The 10,614-nt window shown below is 58.5% G+C and overlaps 1 non-coding gene and 1 pseudogene across 1 annotated transcript; both read right to left on the bottom strand.

Annotated features, from left to right (window-relative positions):
- Positions 1-3,253: 3,253 nt before the first annotated feature.
- Positions 3,254-3,358, bottom strand: LOC133339985 (U6 spliceosomal RNA). Its single transcript, XR_009754805.1, has one exon. It is a non-coding gene; the product is annotated as a U6 spliceosomal RNA (small nuclear RNA).
- Positions 3,359-4,943: 1,585 nt separating this feature from the next.
- LOC133339979 (uncharacterized) lies at positions 4,944-10,307 on the bottom strand (annotated as a pseudogene).
- Positions 10,308-10,614: the final 307 nt, after the last annotated feature.

Raw genomic sequence — 10,614 nt, 5'->3', positions numbered from 1 at the left:
GCATTCACGTAGAGTCAGTCCAGCCGTGCGAGGCTAATCCGCCCTTGTGCCCACACCGGCACCACGTATATTGCGCTGGGCCGGATGTTGCAGGTGCCACGTGTCGAGTAGGTTTAGCCTCCGTACTATGTCAGCCAATGCCTGCGCAGTCTCCGGGTGAGGCTCGGCGCCATTACGGTCGAGAGTCGGGTCGAGGGTGCAATTAAAATCACCCCCGACGATCGTGAGCACCTCGTCCGAGTCGGCTTCGTCCAGGGTGTCCCTCAGTGCGCCCGAGAAAAAAGCCCCCTCTCGCGGCTCGCGCTCGGTGCGTACACGTTGACTACCCGCAGCCTGACGTCGCCGAGCACAAACTCGGCCGTAATCAGGTGTCCCTTCACGATCTCCCTAAAGGTCACATGGTCAGGAGTGAATTTTTTGCCGCACACAATCGCGACCCCCCCCTTGGCCTCCCCGTGGCTAAAGAAGAACCGGCCGCCCATGAGGTGTTGTCGTTGAGCCTGCAGCGTGGCATCGAGGTGTGTCTCCTGTAGGAGCGCCACTTCGACGTTTTGGTCGACAAGAAAACGACACATGCGTCTCCATTTCTCATCGCTTCGAGCACTATTGCAATTCAGACTCGCCACGCGGACGCCTGACGCCATTGCAATAGGGGGGGGGGGTGGGTGCCACCGGTGGTCACTGCGGAAGGGGGGTGCACCCCTTCCTCAGTTTTTGTACAAACTTCTGCAACCGGTAGCATTTCTGCTGGCTGAAGCCGCATTTATTGGGGTCCCGTTGTATATTTTGTGCGGTGTTCAGGAAGCCCATCACATCGGGGAAGCTCGCTTGGACGCTGACTCGACGCTTCCTGAAGGACGATTGGAGGAAGCTTTGGACGGTTTCGGGTACGTACTCCTGCTCCCCTCCTACTCCCGAAAAAAACATTTCACTGGCTCCTTCGTCGTCGACGTCGGACCCCGACTGCTCTTCGTCGTCAGAGTCCCCGTGTGTGTCGGCGCGTACTCCGGCCGTCACTTCCTCCGACGACCCGGGCGGAACCGGGGTCTCGCCAGGCTCGGGGTGCTCTCCTTCTGTGGCCTCCGCGGCCCCCTCCCCGTCGCACGTCGAGGCGGGTAGAACGTCGTCGTCCCCCTCGGGTGTGACCGCCATCTCTTCCATTGCGCTGCAAGGAGCCGGGGTCTCACCCTGCTCGGGCGTGCCTCGTCCGCGGGATCCGTGGTCGTCGCCCCGCCGAGCGATGGGGCGGTCCCCTCGGGTGGCGCTGCGCCCTCAGGCGCGACAGTGGCCCGCAGTCGCTCCTCTGCTCGTGCCGGTGCGGCCGCGGCTGGGTCCGGTGGTCGTCCCTCTGCCTCGGTCGCATCCGGCGGGTGGTTTTGGCCGCCGGCGGCGGCGGCGGCTGTGCTCGCTCACCGTGTTCTCCGCCGTGCCCTCACTGCCGCTCCCTGCCGCCCCTTCTGGGCAGCCGTCCGGCTCGGTGGTGCCGCCAGCGGTGCCCGCCCGCTTTGGAAAGGTGCCGTCGCACCCCCCCTCTGCTCGGCTGGCTTTGGCTTTTCGCTTTCATGACCTAACTAGCACGAAGCCATCTTTGTCGCCTTCAGGCGCCGGCTCTGCGCGGCCAGGCGCAGTCAGCGCGTTCCTGCTGCTGTTGCTGTTGCTGCTGTGGTTGTGGTTGTTGCTGCTGCTGCTGTTGCTGCTGCTGTTGTTGTTGCTGCTGCCGTTGTTGTGGTTGTTGCTGCTGCTGCTGCTGTTGTTGCTGCTGCTGCTGCCGCTGCTCAGCGTGCGCCGGCACGGGTGGAGCAACGTTCTCCTTGCCCTTGGTCGGGCAGCTCCTCCGGGTGTGGCCGACGCCGCCGCAGCCGAAGCAACGCTGTACAGCCGTGGAGGCGTATATGGTGTAAACGTGTCCCTCGATGGTATACTTCAGGGTCACGTTGAGTTCTGTATTGCCGTCCTTCAATATCATAAATGTCTGTCGCCGCAGCGACATTACATGTGCCATCCTCGTGTCCCTCGTCCGCAATGGCAACATGATGACGCGGGACACTACGGTGCCTAAGCGGAGGAGGTCCCGCTGCAGGTCCGCACATTTCAGGAATGGCGGCGCGCCGGAGAGGAGCACCTTCACGGCAGGCGAGGAGAGGGGGGTGCACTGTAAAAACAGCTCCCCCCCCACGTCCAGCTCCGTCTCTGCAAGGCGCGCCACCATGGCCTCCCCCGCCGTATAAAGGACGACCCCGTGATTTTCCCGTTCGCTAACGAGGATGCCCGCCATGCCAATGACCTCAGCCGCCGCCGCGACGACGGCCTCAACGGTGATCTCGGGCGGGGGGAACACCATCACGCCGTTCCTTCGCGAGAGGGTTTAAAGCTTGGGGTACTGTGCCATGATGCTTGGCGACAGCACCCTAGCGTGCAAAACGCGGCTGCACTACCCCAAATAAATTGGAGGGGAAAATAAATAAATAAATGCACAAAAAATCATAAAGACCCACCTAAACCCACAAGACCCGTGAAACCAAGGAGGAACTCACTAGAAAGAAAGAGTGAGAAAAAAGAACAAAGGAAACCCACACGAGAGAAAGAGAGAGTGCTGCGAGTGAGTGAGTGAGACCAGGGAGAGAGACACAGAGAGAGAGCACACAGACACGGGGGGGGGGGGGGCGCAGAGAGAGAGACACGGAGGGGGGAGAGAGACAGAGAGATGGACACGGGGGAGGGACACACAGATAGAGACACGGAGAGGGAGAGAGACACAGAGAGAGACAGAGATAGACACGGGGGGGGGGGTACACAGAGAGAGATACACGGAGGGGGGAGAGACACAGAGAGAGAGACACACAGAGACAAACACCGAGAGGGACTCAGAAGGAGAGAGACAGAGAGAGAGACACAGAAAAACAGAGAGACACAGAAAGAGAGACACACCGAGAGAGGGGGGTGAGAGAGGCAGCCACAGCAGGCCCAAGGCTGCTCGTGGTGCCGTAGGGATGGAAGAAAACACACAAAACAAATAAAACCAGCACCACGTGAAAGAAACGGAGAACTCACAGTGAAGGAAGAGAAGGATGTTGAACACGACGACTCAATAAACGAAAAAAAAGCGGGGTAAAGCGTCTATAAACGCGTGGGCACTCTCTCAGCCTAGGCTCAGGCTATCACGTGAGCCCAGGCCTCCATCCACACCAACGTTGGAGCGGGAGCAACAGGTTCGTGCGGCCGCACCCAAACAGGTGGAGAGAGAGAGAGAGAGACACGGAGAGAACGCTTCACGAATTTGGGTGTCATCCTTGCGCAGGGGCCATGCTAATCTTCTCTGTATCGTTCCAATTTTAGTATATGTACGGCCGGATCAGAGAGAGAGAGAGACACGGAGAGAGAGACACGGAGAGAGAGACACGGAGAGAGAGAGACACGGAGAGAGAGACACTGAGAGAGAGACACGGAGAGAGAGACACGGAGAGAGAGACGAGAGAGAGACACGGAGAGAAGAGACACGGAGAGAGAGAGACTAGAGAGAGACACGGAGAGAGAGAGAGACACGGAGAGAGAGAAACACGGAGAGAGAGACACGGAGAGAGAGACACGGAGAGAGATACACGAAGAGTGAGAGATAGACAGCCATTGATTGAGTTTCACGGTTTTTTCCAAAAACATTTATTGGAAGAAGGCACCTAGGCACAGGTAAAACAGATAAAAATGTCACAGGTAAAACTGGTAAAGGAAGAAAAAATGGCACGAGTGATCAATTCTGGAGAGAAAGAAGGCACAATGAAACAGGTTCGGGGTTTGGGATGAATCAACTCTTTCATTCATATCTGTATACAACCGTCAGTACAGTACTTATAACTGTTAGCACACCACTTTTAACTGTTAGTAGAGTCCTGTTTCATCGTGAAATGTTTGTGTCCCGGTGTCCACGTGTGCCATTTGTTCCCGTGCCATGTTTACCAAATGTCGGCTACTTACACCCCTCGCCTCGGTGTCTCCGCACACGAGCATCGAAGCCGACAACTCTCGTCCAGCACGAGAGACCCTGGGCTCGACGCGAGCGCTGTTGCCAAATCGCTTCGAAGTCTCGTGCTCGGCCCAGACCACAACTGCGCCGTGTTCACGTTCCATTCCTTCTCCATGCCCACGCAGCGGAGGCCCCTCTGGCTATTGCCAGTTGCCCGCGGGTGGGCGAGGCGCAGCGCGTGCAAGATGTCACGCCTCTGTCCCGCTCATGTTCCAGTGTCTGTTCGGGAAATCGAACTCGGCTCTCCGGGTCCAGAACGCAAATGCGCTGAAACCGCGGCGCCACCGCTCCACCGGGCGAGCGTCAATGACGCCTGAACACTTGAAACAGGTTTCTGTGTAGAGCGGTCTCCATCGTGGAGAGGAGCGGTGGTACGGGTGCGGGTATCCATTTGCGACCCTGGTGCGGCCGGGTACGGGTACGGGTAAGGAATCAAAACCCGTTTGCGACCTCTGTCTCTCGTACGTCAACAGCCCGGACAGGTGAGAGCCTCAACAGGTGCACATCGAGCTGCCGATTGAAGGTGGATTGTGCTTGGCTATCAGAATTGTAATATTTATAAACACTGGCGGGATTCTACGAGCTGTCAAGCTCTCTCTTGGTAGCTCTCTGGGGCACGTCAGAAAGTTACAACAACAAAATCAAAACACGATTGGGCTCGCCGCTAAAACGAATCCATCATCAGGTGTGGTTTTCACCACACCTGGTGATGATTATTATTTTGATGATCGAACTTTCCCGGAGGAGCTGTAACAGTTAAAAACGATACGGACCAATGGCTCAACGTCGATTGTGAAGGCTCATGAAACACACGCGGGATCACGTGCGTGAGATATCGATGGCTTTGTGAACCCCCCCCCACACAGCAGTCAGCGCACTGTGACCAGGGATCTGACCCGAGTCAGATCCCTGGTCACGGACAGCGTCAGTGGCGTGGTGTCCGAACAGGACCTGGGAATTCACCGTTTCCAACACGAACCGACCGGCACCTCCCCAGCCACCACCACCGCCGATATCCATCGGCTCCGGTCCCCGCGGCACCCGCCGATGCCGCGGATCTCGGACGGAATGTGGCACCAATCGCCGGCGGCAATCGAACACCGACGAGCCGCCCGCAACCTCCTCCCGTTCCGTTAGTTGGCGTCCACCGCCCGACACGGTCCGGCTCGGAGCTGGCGCCTTCCCCGCCGGCGCCCGGCGCGCCCGGCAAGCGGAAGCGCTGCCGCACGAGCTCCACGCCCTCGCGCAGCCGGTGCCCCCTTGGGCGACGACGACCGAGCTGCGTTCCTCGGGTGCCGTCGGTGGTCGGAGGAGGCGCTGTCGCCGTCGTCGCCAGTGGCCGCCCCGCAGGTCCGCCGACTTGTGCAGGGAGCCGGCCCAGCTGCCGTGGCCGAGCTTGCAGATGCGCGCCTTCCGCTGCTGGTACCGGGGGCCCGCCCAGCTCGCCCGGCCGCCAGCCCAGGGCGCCGGCCGTTGGCTCGGCCGCCGCGCTCCACCGGCCGGCGCCGCGCTGCGGGCGCAGGTCCGTGGAGATGGAGGTCAGGGCGCGGCGCTGGAACTCGTGCTCCCCGTTGGTGGACTGCTGCTGCTGCTGCTGCAGGTTTGGCGATTTCCCGCGACGATCGCCGGCGCCAGGATGGACGTGGGGGCCAGACGCTCTCCACCGCCGCTCGGCATCGTCACCGCCGTCATGGCCGTCGTCGTCATCGTCGTCGTGGTGGCGGCGCGAGGTGTCATAGTGAGCGATGGACGCGGGCCGCACCAGCGCGGGCAGCGCACCGCCGCCGCCGCCCACCGCCGAGCCCACCGCGGCCGCCCGCCCCGCCGCCGACACCGTACGCCGTGGCCGCCGGGACGGGCACTGCTGGTTCATACCGCACGCTCAGGTTGGCGCGGGCAGCCTCCGCCTTCCTCTCGCGCCTCTGCAGCAGCGCGGATGTGGCGGTCGCCTTGTCGGCGCCGAGTGGCGCCGCTACGGTCGCGGTCAACCTCGTCGTCCGCGCCGGCGTCGTCGTGGCGACGGTGGCGGCGGGCGCCATCGCTCATCGGAGGAGGTTTTCCGTCGGGCGACGCGGCGGCGTCGCGGTCGTCGCCGGCGCCTCGCCGGTGCAGGAATGCGGAGCTCTGCATGGCGACGGCGTGCAGCGGGCTCGGGTAGCGGTACACCTCGGAGCTGTCCCGCGAGCGCAGGTCGCAGTGGAAATGCGGGTCGGGGTCACGACCCGGGGCGGAGGTCACGGGGTCGGCGAGCCCGACCGGGGACGTCCGCGCGTCTGAGCCGCCGCCGAGGTCGTCTGCGGAACGAGAGGAAGGAAGATGAGATGCGGAACGCGGATGAGGTGGAGCCGCGCCGGTTGTCTGTGCGGTGGTGGTGGCGGCGAGATGATCACGAGCCACTTCTGAGACCACTTCAAGTGGTCTCCGGTCCGAAGGATCGAAGAACTCACACGACAACTGAGGCCTACGTGGCCCGGCTTTCGGTGGTCGAGAGCCCCAGGGCTTGAGAAGGCGACGGTGATTACGTCAATAAACAAATAAACATTCAGCGTCTTCAGTGATGGTGGACTGGGACTAACATCGGCCCGGCCATTCGTAAACACACCGGGCCAAATTCGGGATACGGGCAGTTATTTAAGTTTATGATAATATTTTTTTTACCCTTTTATCTGGCAACAAAACTGACACCTTTTTCACAAGGAGTCATGTTGCATAGACAACAATACCTGCAGTCGTAATGCAAACAAAAACATAACTCTGATAATGTATGCACTGTACCTTTTATCTGACAAGTTTTGTTGCCACATAAAAGGGTATAAAAAAACAATTATCATATTTTTCTACTGGCAAATGAGGTCCCAATGGCATTTAAGTTGAGTTCAATAGTCTTGTGTGACAAACTGTGCGGCACTCGTAGCTCGCCGTTGTGATGTGGCGACGCGCAATCTAGTTGGCCCATCGTGAGCTGGATCCAAAAAACACCAAACTGGGCCAGTGAGGAAAAATCTTTGGGGCTGCCGAACATACGGGAGGCGTCATGGCGACTGAGAGCGCAAAACAGCAACGAAGGGCACACATCTTCTTGGTTCTTTCGGTAAAGTCACGTAGAAGGAAGTAATAAAATAATAAAAATAAAACATAATCAAATAATTCTCACGACGTTTCGGCCACAACGCAAGTATCCGTCCTCAGGTGAAGACCAGGTCTGTCGAGAAGACAGAGTCTGTTTCTTCACCTGAGGACGGCTGCTTGCATTGTGGCCGAAACGTCGTGAGAATTGTTTTATTAGTTTTATTTTATTATTTTAGTATTTCCCTTCTACGTGACTTTACCGAGAGAACCAAGAAGATGAGTCCCTGCAGTCACGAAAGAAGCTTTAAATCGAAACCGCAGGGCACACAGACGCTCAGCTCAGCCCACGTCAACGCCCCGCGCTCGGCGCTCACCGGACTTGTCTCTGCTGCTGTGCATGTGCAGCTCGCTCAGAGGCCGCTCCACAGTGCACCGCTTCCCCACTCCACACTGCGGGGAGGCGGGACGCGCACACGCGCACACACGCACACGCGCCACACACACGCGCACACGCGCACACACGCACGCACACGCACGCACACACGTGCACACACACGCGCACACGCACACACGCACGCACACGCACACCACACGCACGCGCACGCACGCGCACACTCGCACACGCACACACGCGCACACGCACGCACACGCACACGCACACACACACCCACACACACTCACACGCACACACGCGCACACGCGCACACACGCACACACACACACGCACACGCACGCACACACACGCACACAAACACATGCACACACACGCACACACACGGACGGGCACACGCAGACACGGACGGGCGGGCGGACAGCTGCTGGGTTAATTCCATACCTGGTGGTGGGCAGCTAAACGCGAAGTGAGGTCAAGTTTTGAAACTTTTCTGTCCCAAGGGCTGTTTGCCGGCAAAAAAAACCGGAAAAAGATCCCCCCCCCCCCCCCCCGTGTAGCCTTTATCAGACAGTCGGGTGCAAGTGCTGTTGGCGAGTAGCACCTATGAAGGCCGACACGGCACACGAGGGGTGGCCAGCGCCACGTCCGGCCGGCCACCTTTGTGTCTCCGAGACCGAGGTTAAACACAGCCCCAACAGGTACCCATTTAAGGCTGAGTCGACCTAGGGGAGGCCCAGGACCACCGCTCCGGAGGAGGAATCACGAAGCCTCTCACCCCGCGTGGAGCGTCAGGCCCCGTTGCATTGGAATAGCGTAGCAGCCGCCATTCTTCCATCATTAATTGTAATAAAGATGCAAGTTAATTCATTGCTTTTTCATTTATTTGATTTCGATTTAAACCTTTCGTGACTGCAGGATTCATATTCTTGGTTCTTTCGATAAAGTCACGTAGAAGGGAAATCATCACCTAATGATGATTGCTTGTGTTGCAGTCGAAACGTCGTGAGAATTTTTATTGTTTTATATTTATATTATTTTATTTTTTCCCTTCTACGTGACTTTACCGAAAGAACCATGAATATTATTTGATTTCATTTAACATTTTTATTTGTTTTACCAGGTAAGCCTCTTTGACAGAAACGACCTGGCCACAACTGATAGCTCGACGCAGTCTCGCCTCTCCATCACGTGCAAATGTAGCGGCGAGGCAAATCCGCTAAAGGCGTGCTCCTAAATGTGGAGGGAAAAAAACAGAGGACGCGGAGATAAATCCACGCGACCACATAAACTCCAAATACGCAGCATATATTTACGCAATCTAACCCCCCCCAAAAAAACCTGTATTGTGGATGATATTGGGTCGCGAAAGCCTGCCACGTGTTAAGCCGACTTAAGCCGTGGTTCCGTTTAATGTCGTCGCGGTCCGCACCGCCGATGAACACGGTTGGCCACGTAGGTTGCTAAATTAACGATACAAGCCGCAAATAGTCCCACCGTGGCCACGCGACCCAAGCTACGGACCGCAGAGTGAACCCACAGAGACACACGGTGGCAGGCAGAGTCTCGTATACAGAGATGCACAGAGACTCGTCGAGATAAATACACGCGGAGATGTCTTCAAGAGAAGCCACAGCGTTGAGGTAGCCACGCGACCCAAGCTACGGACCGCAGAGTTAACCCACAGAGACACACGGTGGCAGGCAGAGTCTCGTATACAGAGATGCACAGAGACTCGTCGAGATAAATACACACGGAGATGTCTTCAAGAGAAGCCACAGCGTTGAGGTAGCCACGCGACCCAAGCTACGGACCGCAGAGTTAACCCGCTGCGCTCCTTCAACAGAGGAGGTGGAAACAGCGACACGACACAAACGTTCTCTTCTCTCTCTGCTGAAGCCCTTTCGTCGTGTCCAGCAGCAGACATTGGTTGGCATCGAGCGCAACACGCGCGCACGCTCACGTCAATGCCATATGCGTGCCCCCTCTCTCTCCTCTCACACTCGCCCCTGTAGGAGCCCGGCCTTCCTTCCAAACACGACCTTCCTACACGACCTTCCAAGGGAGAGCGGTGGCGCAGCGGTTGGCGCAACTGCGCTGTACGAATCCACTCACCCGAGTTGGGATTCCTGGCCCGCAGACGTCATCTGAACTGGTAGAGTGCGCTAAGCACTGCGCCACCACTCCCATTGTATCCTCTGCACAAACATGACAACAACTCTACAAGAGACTAAGATCCCCCGTATAGCCTTAACAGACTGTAGGGTGCTGTTAGCGAGCACCTATGAAGGCCGGCACGGTACACGAGGGGGTGGGTGGCCAGCACCACGCCCGGGCGCCTTTGTATCCCCAGTGGCGATGTTCACACACCGCACCAGGTACTCATTTGAGGCTGAGTCGACCTAGGTGAGGCCCAGGACCGGTTCTGACACGACACGCAACACCGCACACACGTCACGACACGCGTGCGCGCACGGCCCTCTCTCATTCTCTCTTCCCGACTCGCTCGCTCCACTCACTCACCGGCTGATCCTCCTCCGGATCATCATCCGCCTTCCCGTCCGACCGTCCTGGGCCCCGGCCATAGCACCGCCGCTGCTGCTGTTGCTGCTTCTGTTGCTGCTGCTGCAGCTGCTGCTGCTGCTGTTGCTGTTGCTGCTGCTGTTGCTGCTGCTGCTGCGGGGGCGGTGGTGGCAGGGCGAGCGCCTGTCGCACCGTCGCCTCGTGCTGCTCCCGCAGGAGCCGCAGTTCCCGCAGAGCCGCGACGCTCAACTCCAGCCGCTCGCGAATTCTCTCCGGCGGAGCGGACACGCAGAGTGCCTTGGGCATGGTGGTAGTGGTGATGGTGGTGGTGATGTGGTGGTGGTGATGGTGGTGGTGGAGGTGGTGGTGGAGGTGGTGGTGATGGTGATAGTGATGGTGGTGATGGTGGTGGTGGAGGTGGTGGTGGTGGTGGAGGTGGTGGTTGTGGTGGTGATGGTGGTGGTAATGGTGGTGATGATGGTGCTGGTGGAGGTGATGGTGGTGATGGTGCTGGTGGTGATGGTGATGCTGCTAATATCGATGAATGTCCGTGTACACACGCGCACTGGAGGAGCAGCAGGAGAGGGGAGGGAAGAGCCACCGACTCCCGACA

The sequence above is a fragment of the Lethenteron reissneri genome, unplaced genomic scaffold (genome assembly GCF_015708825.2).
Source record: "Lethenteron reissneri isolate LAM-NWPU_2019-01 unplaced genomic scaffold, ASM1570882v1 scaffold_618, whole genome shotgun sequence".
NCBI lineage: Eukaryota > Metazoa > Chordata > Hyperoartia > Petromyzontiformes > Petromyzontidae > Lethenteron > Lethenteron reissneri.
The sequence above is the reverse complement of the archived record's forward strand: the minus strand, read 5'-3'. Positions and strand labels throughout refer to the sequence as shown.